The following is a 19334-nucleotide window of genomic DNA, read 5'->3' as shown; positions in this document are numbered from 1 at the left end:
TTCTCGTCTACATCTTAGCAAAAAGCTTTTCCACTCTGTCTGGCAAGGAGAAACTGTGCCAGCACAGAAAACATCTCCCATCGTGTTCTAGAAGCTCCACGGAGGTCTGCCGAGTGTTTTGCAAGAAGAGAAAGAAAGTTGTCCAAAACAGCTTCCAATCGAATGTTCATGTGAATAGAAAAGGCAGGAGAGTGGTCAGGTACTGTTTTCTCTCAGTTGGCAAGCTGCGCACACAATCGCAGTGTTGTACAGCTTGTTTCATCACCTTTGCCAAGTTGCCGCTCTCTCCGGCTCCCGGAGACGAAGAAGCTGCTTCTTCGCGCAAAGACGATTCTGCCACTCACAGTGATCTGCGGTGGTGCGCCTTCTGCCGAAAGACGCCCGGGAGCGGTGCTTAGCTCTGCAGAGCACCGTACCTTCGTCTTTAGCCTCTCTTCTCGTCTACATCTTAGCAAAAAGCTTTTCCACTCTGTCTGGCAAGGAGAAACTGTGCCAGCACAGAAAACATCTCCCATCGTGTTCTAGAGGCTGCACGGAGGTCTGCCAAGTGTTTTGCAAGAAGAGAAAGAAAGTTGTCCAAAACAGCTTGCAATCGAATGTTCATGTGAATAGAAAAGGCAGGAGAGTGGTCAGGTACTGTTTTCTCTCAGTTGGCAAGATGCGCACACAATGGCAGTGTTGTACAGCTTGTTTCATCACCTTTGCCAAGTTGCCGCTCTCTCCGGCTCCCGGAGACGAAGAAGCTGCTTCTTCGCGCAAAGACGATTCTGCCGCTCACAGTGCTCTGCGGTGTGCGCCTTCTGCCGAAAGAGGTCCGGGAGCGGTGCTTAGCTCTGCAGAGCACCGTACCTTCGTCTTTAGCCTCTCTTCTCGTCTACATCTTAGCAAAAAGCTTTTCCACTCTGTCTGGCAAGGAGAAACTGTGCCAGCACAGAAAACATCTCCCATCGTGTTCTAGAGGCTGCACGGAGGTCTGCCGAGTGTTTTGCAAGAAGAGAAAGAAAGTTGTCCAAAACAGCTTGCAATCGAATGTTCATGTGATTACAAAAGGCAGGAGAGTGGTCAGGTACTGTTTTGTCTCAGTTGGCACGCTGCGCACACAATCGCAGTGTTGTACAGCTTGTTTCATCACCTTTGCGAAGTTGTCGCTCTCTCCGGCTCCCGGAGACAAAGAAGCTGCTTCTTCGCGCAAAGACGATTCTGCCGCTCACAGTGCTCTGCGGTGTGCGCCTTCTGCCGAAAGACGCTCGGGAGCGGTGCTTAGCTCTGCAGAGCACCGTACCTTCGTCTTTAGCCTCTCTTCTCGTCTACATCTTAGCAAAAAGCTTTTCCACTCTGTCTGGCAAGGAGAAACTGTGCCAGCACAGAAAACATCTCCCATCGTGTTCTAGAGGCTGCACGCAGGCCTGCCGAGTGTTTTGCAAGAAGAGAAAGAAAGTTGTCCAAAACAGCTTGCAATCGAATGTTCATGTGAATAGAAAAGGCAGGAGAGTGGTCAGGTACTGTTTTCTCTCAGTTGGCAAGCTGCGCACACAATCGCAGTGTTGTACAGCTTGTTTCATCACCTTTGCGAAGTTGCCGCTCTCTCCGGCTCCCGGAGACGAAGAAGCTGCTTCTTCGCGCAAAGACGATTCTGCCGCTCACAGTGCTCTGCGGTGTGCGCCTTCTGCCGAAAGAGGCCCGGGAGCGGTACTTAGCTCTGCAGAGCACCGTACCTTCGTCTTTAGCCTCTCTTCTCGTCTACATCTTAGCAAAAAGCTTTTCCACTCTGTCTGGCAAGGAGAAACTGTGCCAGCACAAAAAACATCTCCCATCGTGTTCTAGAGGCTGCACGGAGGTCTGCCGAGTGTTTTGCAAGAAGAGAAAGAAAGTTGTCCAAAACAGCTTGCAATCGAATGTTCATGTGAATAGAAAAGGCAGGAGAGTGGTCAGGTACTGTTTTGTCTCAGTTGGCACGCTGCGCACACAATCGCAGTGTTGTACAGCTTGTTTCATCACCTTTGCGAAGTTGCCGCTCTCTCCGGCTCCCGGAGACGAAAAAGCTGCTTCTTCGCGCAAAGACGATTCTGCCGCTCACAGTGCTCTGCGGTGTGCGCCTTCTGCCGAAAGAGCCCCGGGAGCTGTGCTTAGCTCTGAGAAGCACCATACGTGCTTCTTTAGCCTCTCTTCTCGTCTACATCTTAGCAAAAAGCTTTTCCACTCTGTCTGGCAAGGAGAAACTGTGCCAGCACAGAAAACATCTCCCATCGTGTTCTAGAGGCTGCACGGAGGTCTGCCGAGTGTTTTGCAAGAAGAGAAAGAAAGTTGTCCAAAACAGCTTGCAATCGAATGTTCATGTGAATAGAAAAGGCAGGAGAGTGGTCAGGTACTGTTTTCTCTCAGTTGGCAAGCTGCGCACACAATCGCAGTGTTGTACAGCTTGTTTCATCACCTTTGCGAAGTTGCCGCTCTCTCCGGCTCCCGGAGACGAAGAAGCTGCTTCTTCGCGCAAAGACGATTCTGCCGCTCACAGTGCTCTGCGGTTTGCGCCTTCTGCCGAAAGAGGTCCGGGAGCGGTGCTTAGCTCTGCAGAGCACCGTACCTTCGTCTTTAGCCTCTCTTCTCGTCTACATCTTAGCAAAAAGCTTTTCCACTCTGTCTGGCAAGGAGAAACTGTGCCAGCACAAAAAACATCTCCCATCGTGTTCTAGAGGCTGCACGGAGGTCTGCCGAGTGTTTTGCAAGAAGAGAAAGAAAGTTGTCCAAAACAGCTTGCAATCGAATGTTCATGTGAATAGAAAAGGCAGGAGAGTGGTCAGGTACTGTTTTCTCTCAGTTGGCACGCTGCGCACACAATCGCAGTGTTGTACAGCTTGTTTCATCACCTTTGCGAAGTTGCCGCTCTCTCCGGCTCCCGGAGACAAAGAAGCTGCTTCTTCGCGCAAAGACGATTCTGCCGCTCACAGTGCTCTGCGGTGTGCGCCTTCTGCCGAAGGACGCTCGGGAGCGGTGCTTAGCTCTGCAGAGCACCGTACCTTCGTCTTTAGCCTCTCTTCTCGTCTACATCTTAGCAAAAAGCTTTTCCACTCTGTCTGGCAAGGAGAAACTGTGCCAGCAAAAAAAACATGTCCCATCGTGTTCTAGAGGCTGCACGGAGGTCTGCCGAGTGTTTTGCAAGAAGAGAAAGAAAGTTGTCCAAAACAGCTTCCAATCGAATGTTCATGTGAATAGAAAATGCAGGAGAGTGGTCAGGTACTGTTTTCTCTCAATTGGAAAGCTGCGCACACAATCGCAGTGTTGTACAGCTTGTTTCATCACCTTTGCCAAGTTGCCGCTCTCTCCGGCTCCCGGAGACGAAGAAGCTGCTTCTTCGCGCAAAGACGATTCTGCCGCTCACAGTGCTCTGCGGTGTGCGCCTTCTGCCGAAAGAGGCCCGGGAGCGGTGCTTAGCTCTGCAGAGCACCGTACCTTCGTCTTTAGCCTCTCTTCTCGTCTACATCTTAGCAAAAAGCTTTTCCACTCTGTCTGGCAAGGAGAAACTTTGCCAGCACAGAAAACATCTCCCATCGTGTTCTAGAGGCTGCACGGATGTCTGCCAAGTGTTTTGCAAGAAGAGAAAGAAAGTTGTCCAAAACAGCTTGCAATCGAATGTTCATGTGATTACAAAAGGCAGGAGAGTGGTCAGGTACTGTTTTGTCTCAGTTGGCACGCTGCGCACACAATCGCAGTGTTGTACAGCTTGTTTCATCACCTTTGCGAAGTTGCCGCTCTCTCCGGCTCCCGGAGACGAAGAAGCTGCTTCTTCGCGCAAAGACGATTCTGCCGCTCACAGTGCTCTGCGGTGTGCGCCTTCTGCCGAAAGAGCCCCGGGAGCTGTGCTTAGCTCTGAGAAGCACCATACGTGCTTCTTTAGCCTCTCTTCTCGTCTACATCTTAGCAAAAAGCTTTTCCACTCTGTCTGGCAAGGAGAAACTGTGCCAGCACAGAAAACATCTCCCATCGTGTTCTAGAGGCTGCACGGAGGTCTGCCGAGTGTTTTGCAAGAAGAGAAAGAAAGTTGTCCAAAACAGCTTGCAATCGAATGTTCATGTGAATAGAAAAGGCAGGAGAGTGGTCAGGTACTGTTTTCTCTCAGTTGGCAAGATGCGCACACAATCGCAGTGTTGTACAGCTTGTTTCATCACCTTTGCCAAGTTGCCGCTCTCTCCGGCTCCCGGAGACGAAGAAGCTGCTTCTTCGCGCAAAGACGATTCTGCCGCTCACAGTGCTCTGCGGTGTGCGCCTTCTGCCGAAAGAGGCCCGGGAGCGGTGCTTAGCTCTGCAGAGCACCGTACCTTCGTCTTTAGCCTCTCTTCTCGTCTACATCTTAGCAAAAAGCTTTTCCACTCTGTCTGGCAAGGAGAAACTGTGCCAGCACAGAAAACATCTCCCATCGTGTTCTAGAGGCTGCACGCAGGTCTGCCGAGTGTTTTGCAAGAAGAGAAAGAAAGTTGTCCAAAACAGCTTGCAAACGAATGTTCATGTGAATAGAAAAGGCAGGAGAGTGGTCAGGTACTGTTTTCTCTCAGTTGGCAAGATGCGCACACAATCGCAGTGTTGTACAGCTTGTTTCATCACCTTTGCGAAGTTGCCGCTCTCTCCGGCTCCCGGAGACGAAGAAGCTGCTTCTTCGCGCAAAGACGATTCTGCCGCTCACAGTGCTCTGCGGTGTGCGCCTTCTGCCGAAAGAGCCCCGGGAGCTGTGCTTAGCTCTGAGAAGCACCGTACCTGCTTCTTTAGCCTCTCTTCTCGTCTACATCTTATCAAAAAGCTTTTCCACTCTGTCTGGCAAGGAGAAACTGTGCCAGCACAAAAAACATCTCCCATCGTCTTCTAGAGGCTGCACGGAGGTCTGCCGAGTGTTTTGCAAGAAGAGAAAGAAAGTTGTCCAAAACAGCTTCCAATCGAATGTTCATGTGAATAGAAAAGGCAGGAGAGTGGTCGGTACTGTTTTGTCTCAGTTGGCACGCTGCGCACACAATCGCAGTGTTGTACAGCTTGTTTCATCACCTTTGCGAAGTTGCCGCTCTCTCCGGCTCCCGGAGACGAAGAAGCTGCTTCTTCGCGCAAAGACGATTCTGCCGCTCACAGTGCTCTGCGGTGTGCGCCTTCTGCCGAAAGAGCCCCGGGAGCTGTGCTTAGCTCTGAGAAGCACCATACGTGCTTCTTTAGCCTCTCTTCTCGTCTACATCTTAGCAAAAAGCTTTTCCACTCTGTCTGGCAAGGAGAAACTGTGCCAGCACAGAAAACATCTCCCATCGTCTTCTAGAGGCTGCACGGAGGTCTGCCGAGTGTTTTGCAAGAAGAGAAAGAAAGTTGTCCAAAACAGCTTGCAATCGAATGTTCATGTGAATAGAAAAGGCAGGAGAGTGGTCAGGTACTGTTTGCTCTCAGTTGGCAAGCTGCGCACACAATCGCAGTGTTGTACAGCTTGTTTCATCACCTTTGCCAAGTTGCCGCTCTCTCCGGCTCCCGGAGACGAAGAAGCTGCTTCTTCGCGCAAAGACGATTCTGCCGCTCACAGTGCTCTGCGGTGTGCGCCTTCTGCCGAAAGACGCCCGGGAGCGGTGCTTAGCTCTGCAGAGCACCGTACCTTCGTCTTTAGCCTCTCTTCTCGTCTACATCTTAGCAAAAAGCTTTTCCACTCTGTCTGGCAAGGAGAAACTGTGCCAGCACAGAAAACATCTCCCATCGTGTTCTAGAGGCTGCACGCAGGTCTGCCGAGTGTTTTGCAAGAAGAGAAAGAAAGTTGTCCAAAACAGCTTGCAATCGAATGTTCATGTGAATAGAAAAGGCAGGAGAGTGGTCAGGTACTGTTTTCTCTCAGTTGGCAAGCTGCGCACACAATCGCAGTGTTGTACAGCTTGTTTCATCACCTTTGCGAAGTTGTCGCTCTCTCCGGCTCCCGGAGACAAAGAAGCTGCTTCTTCGCCCAAAGACGATTCTGCCGCTCACAGTGCTCTGCGGTGTGCGCCTTCTGCCGAAAGACGCCCGGGAGCGGTGCTTAGCTCTGCAGAGCACCGTACCTTCGTCTTTAGCCTCTCTTCTCGTCTACATCTTAGCAAAAAGCTTTTCCACTCTGTCTGGCAAGGAGAAACTGTGCCAGCACAGAAAACATCTCCCATCGTGTTCTAGAGGCTGCACGGAGGTCTGCCGAGTGTTTTGCAAGAAGAGAAAGAAAGTTGTCCAAAACAGCTTGCAATCGAATGTTCATGTGAATAGAAAAGGCAGGAGAGTGGTCAGGTACTGTTTTCTCTCAGTTGGCAAGATGCGCACACAATCGCAGTGTTGTACAGCTTGTTTCATCACCTTTGCGAAGTTGCCGCTCTCTCCGGCTCCCGGAGACGAAGAAGCTGCTTCTTCGCGCAAAGACGATTCTGCCGCTCACAGTGCTCTGCGGTGTGCGCCTTCTGCCGAAAGAGCCCCGGGAGCTGTGCTTAGCTCTGAGAAGCACCGTACCTGCTTCTTTAGCCTCTCTTCTCGTCTACATCTTAGCAAAAAGCTTTTCCACTCTGTCTGGCAAGGAGAAACTGTGCCAGCACAAAAAACATCTCCCATCGTGTTCTAGAGGCTGCACGGAGGTCTGCCGAGTGTTTTGCAAGAAGAGAAAGAAAGTTGTCCAAAACAGCTTCCAATCGAATGTTCATGTGAATAGAAAAGGCAGGAGAGTGGTCGGTACTGTTTTGTCTCAGTTGGCACGCTGCGCACACAATCGCAGTGTTGTACAGCTTGTTTCATCACCTTTGCGAAGTTGCCGCTCTCTCCGGCTCCCGGAGACGAAGAAGCTGCTTCTTCGCGCAAAGACGATTCTGCCGCTCACAGTGCTCTGCGGTGTGCGCCTTCTGCCGAAAGAGCCCCGGGAGCTGTGCTTAGCTCTGAGAAGCACCATACGTGCTTCTTTAGCCTCTCTTCTCGTCTACATCTTAGCAAAAAGCTTTTCCACTCTGTCTGGCAAGGAGAAACTGTGCCAGCACAGAAAACATCTCCCATCGTGTTCTAGAGGCTGCACGGAGGTCTGCCGAGTGTTTTGCAAGAAGAGAAAGAAAGTTGTCCAAAACAGCTTGCAATCGAATGTTCATGTGAATAGAAAAGGCAGGAGAGTGGTCAGGTACTGTTTGCTCTCAGTTGGCAAGCTGCGCACACAATCGCAGTGTTGTACAGCTTGTTTCATCACCTTTGCCAAGTTGCCGCTCTCTCCGGCTCCCGGAGACGAAGAAGCTGCTTCTTCGCGCAAAGACGATTCTGCCGCTCACAGTGCTCTGCGGTGTGCGCCTTCTGCCGAAAGAGCCCCGGGAGCTGTGCTTAGCTCTGAGAAGCACCGTACCTGCTTCTTTAGCCTCTCTTCTCGTCTACATCTTAGCAAAAAGCTTTTCCACTCTGTCTGGCAAGGAGAAACTGTGCCAGCACAGAAAACATCTCCCATCGTGTTCTAGAGGCTGCACGCAGGCCTGCCGAGTGTTTTGCAAGAAGAGAAAGAAAGTTGTCCAAAACAGCTTGCAATCGAATGTTCATGTGAATAGAAAAGGCAGGAGAGTGGTCAGGTACTGTTTTCTCTCAGTTGGCAAGCTGCGCACACAATCGCAGTGTTGTACAGCTTGTTTCTTCACCTTTGCGAAGTTGCCGCTCTCTCCGGCTCCCGGAGACGAAGAAGCTGCTTCTCCGCGCAAAGACGATTCTGCCGCTCACAGTGCTCTGCGGTGTTGCCTCCTGCCGAAAGACGCACGGGAGCGGTGCTTAGCTCTGCAGAGCACCGTACCTTCGTCTTTAGCCTCTCTTCTCGTCTACATCTTAGCAAAAAGCTTTTCCACTCTGTCTGGCAAGGAGAAACTGTGCCAGCACAGAAAACATCTCCCATCGTGTTCTAGAGGCTGCACGCAGGTCTGCCGAGTGTTTTGCAAGAAGAGAAAGAAAGTTGTCCAAAACAGCTTGCAATCGAATGTTCATGTGAATAGAAAAGGCAGGAGAGTGGTCAGGTACTGTTTTCTCTCAGTTGGCACGCTGCGCACACAATCGCAGTGTTGTACAGCTTGTTTCATCACCTTTGCGAAGTTGCCGCTCTCTCCGGCTCCCGGAGACGAAGAAGCTGCTTCTTCGCGCAAAGACGATTCTGCCGCTCACAGTGCTCTGCGGTGTGCGCCTTCTGCAGAAAGAGCCCCGGGAGCTGTGCTTAGCTCTGAGAACCACCATACGTGCTTCTTTAGCCTCTCTTCTCGTCTACATCTTAGCAAAAAGCTTTTCCACTCTGTCTGGCAAGGAGAAACTGTGCCAGCACAGAAAACATCTCCCATCGTGTTCTAGAGGCTGCACGGAGGTCTGCCGAGTGTTTTGCAAGAAGAGAAAGAAAGTTGTCCAAAACAGCTTGCAATCGAATGTTCATGTGAATAGAAAAGGCAGGAGAGTGGTCAGGTACTGTTTTCTCTCACTTGGCAAGCTGCGCACACAATCGCAGTGTTGTACAGCTTGTTTCATCACCTTTGCGAAGTTGCCGCTCTCTCCGGCTCCCGGAGACGAAGAAGCTGCTTCTTCGCGCAAAGACGATTCTGCCGCTCACAGTGCTCTGCGGTGTGCGCCTTCTGCTGAAAGACGTCCGGGAGCGGTGCTTAGCTCTGCAGAGCACCGTACCTTCGTCTTTAGCCTCTCTTCTCGTCTACATCTTAGCAAAAAGCTTTTCCACTCTGTCTGGCAAGGAGAAACTGTGCCAGCACAGAAAACATCTCCCATCGTGTTCTAGAGGCTGCACGGAGGTCTGCCGAGTGTTTTGCAAGAAGAGAAAGAAAGTTGTCCAAAACAGCTTGCAATCGAATGTTCATGTGAATAGAAAAGGCAGGAGAGTGGTCAGGTACTGTTTTCTCTCACTTGGCAAGCTGCGCACACAATCGCAGTGTTGTACAGCTTGTTTCATCACCTTTGCGAAGTTGCCGCTCTCTCCGGCTCCCGGAGACGAAGAAGCTGCTTCTTCGCGCAAAGACGATTCTGCCGCTCACAGTGCTCTGCTGTGTGCGCCTTCTGCCGAAAGAGGCCCGGGAGCGGTGCTTAGCTCTGCAGAGCACCGTACCTTCGTCTTTAGCCTCTCTTCTCGTCTACATCTTAGCAAAAAGCTTTTCCACTCTGTCTGGCAAGGAGAAACTGTGCCAGCACAAAAAACATCTCCCATCGTGTTCTAGAGGCTGCACGGAGGTCTGCCGAGTGTTTTGCAAGAAGAGAAAGAAAGTTGTCCAAAACAGCTTGCAATCGAATGTTCATGTGAATAGAAAGGGCAGGAGAGTGGTCAGGTACTGTTTTCTCTCACTTGGCAAGTTGCGCACACAATCGCAGTGTTGTACAGCTTGTTTCATCACCTTTGCGAAGTTGCCGCTCTCTCCGGCTCCCGGAGACGAAGAAGCTGCTTCTTCGCGCAAAGACGATTCTGCCGCTCACAGTGCTCTGCTGTGTGCGCCTTCTGCCGAAAGAGGTCCGGGAGCGGTGCTTAGCTCTGCAGAGCACCGTACCTTCGTCTTTAGCCTCTCTTCTCGTCTACATCTTAGCAAAAAGCTTTTCCACTCTGTCTGGCAAGGAGAAACTGTGCCAGCACAAAAAACATCTCCCATCATGTTCTAGAGGCTGCACGGAGGTCTGCCGAGTGTTTTGCAAGAAGAGAAAGAAAGTTGTCCAAAACAGCTTGCAATCGAATGTTCATGTGAATAGAAAAGGCAGGAGAGTGGTCAGGTACTGTTTTCTCTCAGTTGGCAAGCTGCGCACACAATCGCCGTGTTGTACAGCTTGTTTCATCACCTTTGCCAAGTTGCCGCTCTCTCCGGCTCCCGGAGACGAAGAAGCTGCTTCTTCGCGCAAAGACGATTCTGCCGCTCACAGTGCTCTGCGGTGTGCGCCTGCTGCCGAAAGAGGTCCGGGAGCTGTGCTTAGCTCTGAGAAGCACCATACGTGCTTCTTTAGCCTCTCTTCTCGTCTACATCTTAGCAAAAAGCTTTTCCACTCTGTCTGGCAAGGAGAAACTGTGCCAGCACAGAAAACATCTCCCATCGTGTTCTAGAGGCTGCACGGAGGTCTGCCGAGTGTTTTGCAAGAAGAGAAAGAAAGTTGTCCAAAACAGCTTGCAATCGAATGTTCATGTGAATAGAAAAGGCAGGAGAGTGGTCAGGTACTGTTTTCTCTCAGTTGGCAAGCTGCGCACACAATCGCAGTGTTGTACAGCTTGTTTCATCACCTTTGCCAAGTTGCCGCTCTCTCCGGCTCCCGGAGACGAAGAAGCTGCTTCTTCGCGCAAAGACGATTCTGCCGCTCACAGTGCTCTGCGGTGTGCGCCTTCTGCCGAAAGAGGTCCGGGAGCGGTGCTTAGCTCTGCAGAGCACCGTACCTTCGTCTTTAGCCTCTCTTCTCGTCTACATCTTAGCAAAAAGCTTTTCCACTCTGTCTGCTAAGGAGAAACTGTGCCAGCACAAAAAACATCTCCCATCGTGTTCTAGAGGCTGCACGGAGGTCTGCCGAGTGTTTTGCAAGAAGAGAAAGAAAGTTGTCCAAAACAGCTTGCAATCGAATGTTCATGTGAATAGAAAAGGCAGGAGAGTGGTCAGGTACTGTTTTCTCTCATTATGCAAGCTGCGCACACAATCGCAGTGTTGTACAGCTTGTTTCATCACCTTTGCGAAGTTGTCGCTCTCTCCGGCTCCCGGAGACAAAGAAGCTGCTTCTTCGCCCAAAGACGATTCTGCCGCTCACAGTGCTCTGCGGTGTGCGCCTTCTGCCGAAAGACGCCCGGGAGCGGTGCTTAGCTCTGCAGAGCACCGTACCTTCGTCTTTAGCCTCTCTTCTCGTCTACATCTTAGCAAAAAGCTTTTCCACTCTGTCTGGCAAGGAGAAACTGTGCCAGCACAGAAAACATCTCCCATCGTGTTCTAGAGGCTGCACGGAGGTTTGCCAAGTGTTTTGCAAGAAGTGAAAGAAAGTTGTCCAAAACAGCTTCCAATCGAATGTTCATGTGAATAGAAAAAGGCAGGAGAGTGGTCAGGTACTGTTTTCTCTCAGTTGGCAAGCTGCGCACACAATCGCAGTCTTGTACAGCTTGTTTCATCACCTTTGCGAAGTTGCCGCTCTCTCCGGCTCCCGGAGACGAAGAAGCTGCTTCTTCGCGCAAAGACGATTCTGCCGCTCACAGTGCTCTGCGGTGTGCGCCTTCTGCCGAAAGAGCCCCGGGAGCTGTGCTTAGCTCTGAGAAGCACCGTACCTGCTTCTTTAGCCTCTCTTCTCGTCTACATCTTAGCAAAAAGCTTTTCCACTCTGTCTGGCAAGGAGAAACTGTGCCAGCACAGAAAACATCTCCCATCGTGTTCTAGAGGCTGCACGCAGGTCTGCCGAGTGTTTTGCAAGAAGAGAAAGAAAGTTGTCCAAAACAGCTTGCAATCGAATGTTCATGTGAATAGAAAAGGCAGGAGAGTGGTCAGGTACTGTTTTCTCTCAGTTGGCAAGATGCGCACACAATCGCAGTGTTGTACAGCTTGTTTCATCACCTTTGCGAAGTTGCCGCTCTCTCCGGCTCCCGGAGACGAAGAAGCTGCTTCTTCGCGCAAAGACGATTCTGCCGCTCACAGTGCTCTGCGGTGTGCGCCTTCTGCCGAAAGAGCCCCGGGAGCTGTGCTTAGCTCTGAGAAGCACCGTACCTGCTTCTTTAGCCTCTCTTCTCGTCTACATCTTAGCAAAAAGCTTTTCCACTCTGTCTGGCAAGGAGAAACTGTGCCAGCACAGAAAACATCTCCCATCGTGTTCTAGAGGCTGCACGGAGGTCTGCCGAGTGTTTTGCAAGAAGAGAAAGAAAGTTGTCCAAAACAGCTTCCAATCGAATGTTCATGTGAATAGAAAAGGCAGGAGAGTGGTCGGTACTGTTTTGTCTCAGTTGGCACGCTGCGCACACAATCGCAGTGTTGTACAGCTTGTTTCATCACCTTTGCGAAGTTGCCGCTCTCTCCGGCTCCCGGAGACGAAGAAGCTGCTTCTTCGCGCAAAGACGATTCTGCCGCTCACAGTGCTCTGCGGTGTGCGCCTTCTGCCGAAAGAGCCCCGGGAGCTGTGCTTAGCTCTGAGAAGCACCATACGTGCTTCTTTAGCCTCTCTTCTCGTCTACATCTTAGCAAAAAGCTTTTCCACTCTGTCTGGCAAGGAGAAACTGTGCCAGCACAGAAAACATCTCCCATCGTGTTCTAGAGGCTGCACGGAGGTCTGCCGAGTGTTTTGCAAGAAGAGAAAGAAAGTTGTCCAAAACAGCTTGCAATCGAATGTTCATGTGAATAGAAAAGGCAGGAGAGTGGTCAGGTACTGTTTGCTCTCAGTTGGCAAGCTGCGCACACAATCGCAGTGTTGTACAGCTTGTTTCATCACCTTTGCCAAGTTGCCGCTCTCTCCGGCTCCCGGAGACGAAGAAGCTGCTTCTTCGCGCAAAGACGATTCTGCCGCTCACAGTGCTCTGCGGTGTGCGCCTTCTGCCGAAAGAGGTCCGGGAGCGGTGCTTAGCTCTGCAGAGCACCGTACCTTCGTCTTTAGCCTCTCTTCTCGTCTACATCTTAGCAAAAAGCTTTTCCACTCTGTCTGGCAAGGAGAAACTGTGCCAGCACAGAAAACATCTCCCATCGTGTTCTAGAGGCTGCACGCAGGTCTGCCGAGTGTTTTGCAAGAAGAGAAAGAAAGTTGTCCAAAACAGCTTGCAATCGAATGTTCATGTGAATAGAAAAGGCAGGAGAGTGGTCAGGTACTGTTTTCTCTCAGTTGGCAAGCTGCGCACACAATCGCAGTGTTGTACAGCTTGTTTCATCACCTTTGCGAAGTTGCCGCTCTCTCCGGCTCCCGGAGACGAAGAAGCTGCTTCTTCGCGCAAAGACGATTCTGCCGCTCACAGTGCTCTGCGGTGTGCGCCTTCTGCCGAAAGAGCCCCGGGAGCTGTGCTTAGCTCTGAGAAGCACCGTACCTGCTTCTTTAGCCTCTCTTCTAGTCTACATCTTAGCAAAAAGCTTTTCCACTCTGTCTGGCAAGGAGAAACTGTGCCAGCACAGAAAACATCTCCCATCGTGTTCTAGAGGCTGCACGCAGGCCTGCCGAGTGTTTTGCAAGAAGAGAAAGAAAGTTGTCCAAAACAGCTTGCAATCGAATGTTCATGTGAATAGAAAAGGCAGGAGAGTGGTCAGGTACTGTTTTCTCTCAGTTGGCAAGCTGCGCACACAATCGCAGTGTTGTACAGCTTGTTTCTTCACCTTTGCGAAGTTGCCGCTCTCTCCGGCTCCCGGAGACGAAGAAGCTGCTTCTCCGCGCAAAGACGATTCTGCCGCTCACAGTGCTCTGCGGTGTTGCCTCCTGCCGAAAGACGCACGGGAGCGGTGCTTAGCTCTGCAGAGCACCGTACCTTCGTCTTTAGCCTCTCTTCTCGTCTACATCTTAGCAAAAAGCTTTTCCACTCTGTCTGGCAAGGAGAAACTGTGCCAGCACAGAAAACATCTCCCATCGTGTTCTAGAGGCTGCACGGAGGTCTGCCGAGTGTTTTGCAAGAAGAGAAAGAAAGTTGTCCAAAACAGCTTGCAATCGAATGTTCATGTGAATAGAAAAGGCAGGAGAGTGGTCAGGTACTGTTTTCTCTCAGTTGGCACGCTGCGCACACAATCGCAGTGTTGTACAGCTTGTTTCATCACCTTTGCGAAGTTGCCGCTCTCTCCGGCTCCCGGAGACGAAGAAGCTGCTTCTTCGCGCAAAGACGATTCTGCCGCTCACAGTGCTCTGCGGTGTGCGCCTTCTGCCGAAAGAGCCCCGGGAGCTGTGCTTAGCTCTGAGAAGCACCATACGTGCTTCTTTAGCCTCTCTTCTCGTCTACATCTTAGCAAAAAGCTTTTCCACTCTGTCTGGCAAGGAGAAACTGTGCCAGCACAGAAAACATCTCCCATCGTGTTCTAGAGGCTGCACGGAGGTCTGCCGAGTGTTTTGCAAGAAGAGAAAGAAAGTTGTCCAAAACAGCTTCCAATCGAATGTTCATGTGAATAGAAAAGGCAGGAGAGTGGTCAGGTACTGTTTTCTCTCAGTTGGCAAGCTGCGCACACAATCGCAGTGTTGTACAGCTTGTTTCATCACCTTTGCGAAGTTGCCGCTCTCTCCGGCTCCCGGAGACGAAGAAGCTGCTTCTTCGCGCAAAGACGATTCTGCCGCTCACAGTGCTCTGCGGTGTGCGCCTTCTGCAGAAAGAGCCCCGGGAGCTGTGCTTAGCTCTGAGAACCACCATACGTGCTTCTTTAGCCTCTCTTCTCGTCTACATCTTAGCAAAAAGCTTTTCCACTCTGTCTGGCAAGGAGAAACTGTGCCAGCACAGAAAACATCTCCCATCGTGTTCTAGAGGCTGCACGGAGGTCTGCCGAGTGTTTTGCAAGAAGAGAAAGAAAGTTGTCTAAAACAGCTTGCAATCGAATGTTCATGTGAATAGAAAAGGCAGGAGAGTGGTCAGGTACTGTTTTCTCTCAGTTGGCAAGCTGCGCACACAATCGCAGTGTTGTACAGCTTGTTTCATCACCTTTGCGAAGTTGCCGCTCTCTCCGGCTCCCGGAGACGAAGAAGCTGCTTCTTCGCGCAAAGACGATTCTGCCGCTCACAGTGCTCTGCTGTGTGCGCCTTCTGCCGAAAGAGGCCCGGGAGCGGTGCTTAGCTCTGCAGAGCACCGTACCTTCGTCTTTAGCCTCTCTTCTCGTCTACATCTTAGCAAAAAGCTTTTCCACTCTGTCTGGCAAGGAGAAACTGTGCCAGCACAAAAAACATCTCCCATCGTGTTCTAGAGGCTGCACGGAGGTCTGCCGAGTGTTTTGCAAGAAGAGAAAGAAAGTTGTCCAAAACAGCTTCCAATCGAATGTTCATGTGAATAGAAAAGGCAGGAGAGTGGTCAGGTACTGTTTTCTCTCACTTGGCAAGTTGCGCACACAATCGCAGTGTTGTACAGCTTGTTTCATCACCTTTGCGAAGTTGCCGCTCTCTCCGGCTCCCGGAGACGAAGAAGCTGCTTCTTCGCGCAAAGACGATTCTGCCGCTCACAGTGCTCTGCTGTGTGCGCCTTCTGCCGAAAGAGGTCCGGGAGCGGTGCTTAGCTCTGCAGAGCACCGTACCTTCGTCTTTAGCCTCTCTTCTCGTCTACATCTTAGCAAAAAGCTTTTCCACTCTGTCTGGCAAGGAGAAACTGTGCCAGCACAAAAAACATCTCCCATCATGTTCTAGAGGCTGCACGGAGGTCTGCCGAGTGTTTTGCAAGAAGAGAAAGAAAGTTGTCCAAAACAGCTTGCAATCGAATGTTCATGTGAATAGAAAAGGCAGGAGAGTGGTCAGGTACTGTTTTCTCTCAGTTGGCAAGCTGCGCACACAATCGCCGTGTTGTACAGCTTGTTTCATCACCTTTGCCAAGTTGCCGCTCTCTCCGGCTCCCGGAGACGAAGAAGCTGCTTCTTCGCGCAAAGACGATTCTGCCGCTCACAGTGCTCTGCGGTGTGCGCCTGCTGCCGAAAGAGGTCCGGGAGCTGTGCTTAGCTCTGAGAAGCACCATACGTGCTTCTTTAGCCTCTCTTCTCGTCTACATCTTAGCAAAAAGCTTTTCCACTCTGTCTGGCAAGGAGAAACTGTGCCAGCACAGAAAACATCTCCCATCGTGTTCTAGAGGCTGCACGGAGGTCTGCCGAGTGTTTTGCAAGAAGAGAAAGAAAGTTGTCCAAAACAGCTTGCAATCGAATGTTCATGTGAATAGAAAAGGCAGGAGAGTGGTCAGGTACTGTTTTCTCTCAGTTGGCAAGCTGCGCACACAATCGCAGTGTTGTACAGCTTGTTTCATCACCTTTGCGAAGTTGCCGCTCTCTCCGGCTCCCGGAGACGAAGAAGCTGCTTCTTCGCGCAAAGACGATTCTGCCGCTCACAGTGCTCTGCGGTGTGCGCCTTCTGCCGAAAGAGCTCCGGGAGCGGTGCTTAGCTCTGCAGAGCACCGTACCTTCGTCTTTAGCCTCTCTTCTCGTCTACATCTTAGCAAAAAGCTTTTCCACTCTGTCTGCTAAGGAGAAACTGTGCCAGCACAAAAAACATCTCCCATCGTGTTCTAGAGGCTGCACGGAGGTCTGCCGAGTGTTTTGCAAGAAGAGAAAGAAAGTTGTCCAAAACAGCTTGCAATCGAATGTTCATGTGATTACAAAAGGCAGGAGAGTGGTCAGGTACTGTTTTCTCTCAGTTGGCAAGCTGCGCACACAATCGCAGTGTTGTACAGCTTGTTTCATCACCTTTGCGAAGTTGTCGCTCTCTCCGGCTCCCGGAGACAAAGAAGCTGCTTCTTCGCGCAAAGACGATTCTGCCGCTCACAGTGCTCTGCGGTGTGCGCCTTCTGCCGAAAGAGCCCCGGGAGCTGTGCTTAGCTCTGAGAAGCACCGTACCTCCTTCTTTAGCCTCTCTTCTCGTCTACATCTTAGCAAAAAGCTTTTCCACTCTGTCTGGCAAGGAGAAACTGTGCCAGCACAGAAAACATCTCCCATCGTGTTCTAGAGGCTCCACGGAGGTCTGCCGAGTGTTTTGCAAGAAGAGAAAGAAAGTTGTCCAAAACAGCTTGCAATCGAATGTTCATGTGAATAGAAAAGGCAGGAGAGTGGTCAGGTACTGTTTTCTCTCAGTTGGCAAGCTGCGCACACAATCGCAGTGTTGTACAGCTTGTTTCATCACCTTTGCCAAGTTGCCGCTCTCTCCGGCTCCCGGAGACGAAGAAGCTGCTTCTTCGCGCAAAGACGATTCTGCCGCTCACAGTGCTCTGCGGTGTGCGCCTTCTGCCGAAAGACGCCCGGGAGCGGTGCTTAGCTCTGCAGAGCACCGTACCTTCGTCTTTAGCCTCTCTTCTCGTCTACATCTTAGCAAAAAGCTTTTCCACTCTGTCTGGCAAGGAGAAACTGTGCCAGCACAGAAAACATCTCCCATCGTGTTCTAGAGGCTGCACGGAGGTCTGCCGAGTGTTTTGCAAGAAGAGAAAGAAAGTTGTCCAAAACAGCTTGCAATCGAATGTTCATGTGATTACAAAAGGCAGGAGAGTGGTCAGGTACTGTTTTCTCTCAGTTGGCAAGCTGCGCACACAATCGCAGTTTTGTACAGCTTGTTTCATCACCTTTGCGAAGTTGCCGCTCTCTCCGGCTCCCGGAGACGAAGAAGCTGCTTCTTCGCGCAAAGACGATTCTGCCGCTCACAGTGCTCTGCGGTGTGCGCCTTCTGCCGAAAGAGGCCCGGGAGCAGTGCTTAGCTCTGCAGAGCACCGTACCTTCGTCTTTAGCCTCTCTTCTCGTCTACATCTTATCAAAAAGCTTTTCCACTCTGTCTGGCAAGGAGAAACTGTGCCAGCACAAAAAACATCTCCCATCGTCTTCTAGAGGCTGCACGGAGGTCTGCCAAGTGTTTTGCAAGAAGAGAAAGAAAGTTGTCCAAAACAGCTTGCAATCCAATGTTCATGTGAATAGAAAAGGCAGGAGAGTGGTCAGGTACTGTTTTCTCTCAGTTGGCAAGATGCGCACACAATCGCAGTGTTGTACAGCTTGTTTCATCACCTTTGCGAAGTTGCCGCTCTCTCCGGCTCCCGGAGACGAAGAAGCTGCTTCTTCGCGCAAAGACGATTCTGCCGCTCACAGTGCTCTGCTGTGTGCGCCTTCTGCCGAAAGAGGTCCGGGAGCGGTGCTTAGCTCTGCAGAGCACCGTACCTTCGTCTTTAGCCTCTCTTCTCGTCTACATCTTAGCAAAAAGCTTTTCCACTCTGTCTGGCAAGGAGAAACTGTGCCAGCACAGAAAACATCTCCCATCGTGTTCTAGAGGCTGCACGGAGGTCTGCCGAGTGTTTTGCAAGAAGAGAAAGAAAGTTGTCCAAAACAGCTTGCAATCGAATGTTCATGTGAATAGAAAAGGCAGGAGAGTGGTCAGGTACTGTTTTCTCTCAGTTGGCAAGATGCGCACACAATCGCAGTGTTGTACAGCTTGTTTCATCACCTTTGCCAAGTTGCCGCTCTCTCCGGCTCCCGGAGACGAAGAAGCTGCTTCTTCGCGCAAAGGTGATTCTGCCGCTCACAGTGCTCTGCGGTGTGCGCCTTCTGCCGAAAGAGGCCCGGGAGCGGTGCTTAGCTCTGCAGAGCACCGTACCTTCGTCTTTAGCCTCTCTTCTCGTCTACATCTTAGCAAAAAGCTTTTCCACTCTGTCTGGCAAGGAGAAACTGTGCCAGCACAGAAAACATCTCCCATCGTGTTCTAGAGGCTGCACGGAGGTCTGCCGAGTGTTTTGCAAGAAGAGAAAGAAAGTTGTCCAAAACAGCTTGCAATCGAATGTTCATGTGAATAGAAAAGGCAGGAGAGTGGTCAGGTACTGTTTTCTCTCAGTTGGCAAGATGCGCACACAATCGCAGTGTTGTACAGCTTGTTTCATCACCTTTGCGAAGTTGCCGCTCTCTCCGGCTCCCGGAGACGAAGAAGCTGCTTCTTCGCGCAAAGACGATTCTGCCGCTCACAGTGCTCTGCGGTGTGCGCCTTCTGCCGAAAGAGCCCCGGGAGCTGTGCTTAGCTCTGAGAAGCACCGTACCAGCTTCTTTAGCCTCTCTTCTCGTCTACATCTTAGCAAAAAGCTTTTCCACTCTGTCTGGCAAGGAGAAACTGTGCCAGCACAAAAAACATCTCCCATCGTGTTCTAGAGGCTGCACGGAGGTCTGCCGAGTGTTTTGCAAGAAGAGAAAGAAAGTTGTCCAAAACAGCTTCCAATCGAATGTTCATGTGAATAGAAAAGGCAGGAGAGTGGTCGGTACTGTTTTGTCTCAGTTGGCACGCTGCGCACACAATCGCAGTGTTGTACAGCTTGTTTCATCACCTTTGCCAAGTTGCCGCTCTCTCCGGCTCCCGGAGACGAAGAAGCTGCTTCTTCGCGCAAAGACGATTCTGCCGCTCACAGTGCTCTGCGGTGTGCGCCTTCTGCCGAAAGAGGTCCGGGAGCTGTGCTTAGCTCTGAGAAGCACCATACGTGCTTCTTTAGCCTCTCTTCTCGTCTACATCTTAGCAAAAAGCTTTTCCACTCTGTCTGGCAAGGAGAAACTGTGCCAGCACAGAAAACATCTCCCATCGTGTTCTAGAGGCTGCACGGAGGTCTGCCGAGTGTTTTGCAAGAAGAGAAAGAAAGTTGTCCAAAACAGCTTGCAATCGAATGTTCATGTGAATAGAAAAGGCAGGAGAGTGGTCAGGTACTGTTTGCTCTCAGTTGGCAAGCTGCGCACACAATCGCAGTGTTGTACAGCTTGTTTCATCACCTTTGCCAAGTTGCCGCTCTC

Source organism: Melozone crissalis, unplaced genomic scaffold, assembly GCF_028551555.1.
Source record: "Melozone crissalis strain CALT ecotype California unplaced genomic scaffold, PUWL_Pcris_2 ptg000184l_1, whole genome shotgun sequence".
Classification (NCBI taxonomy): Eukaryota; Metazoa; Chordata; class Aves; order Passeriformes; family Passerellidae; genus Melozone; species Melozone crissalis.
This window is presented reverse-complemented; position numbering follows the sequence as displayed.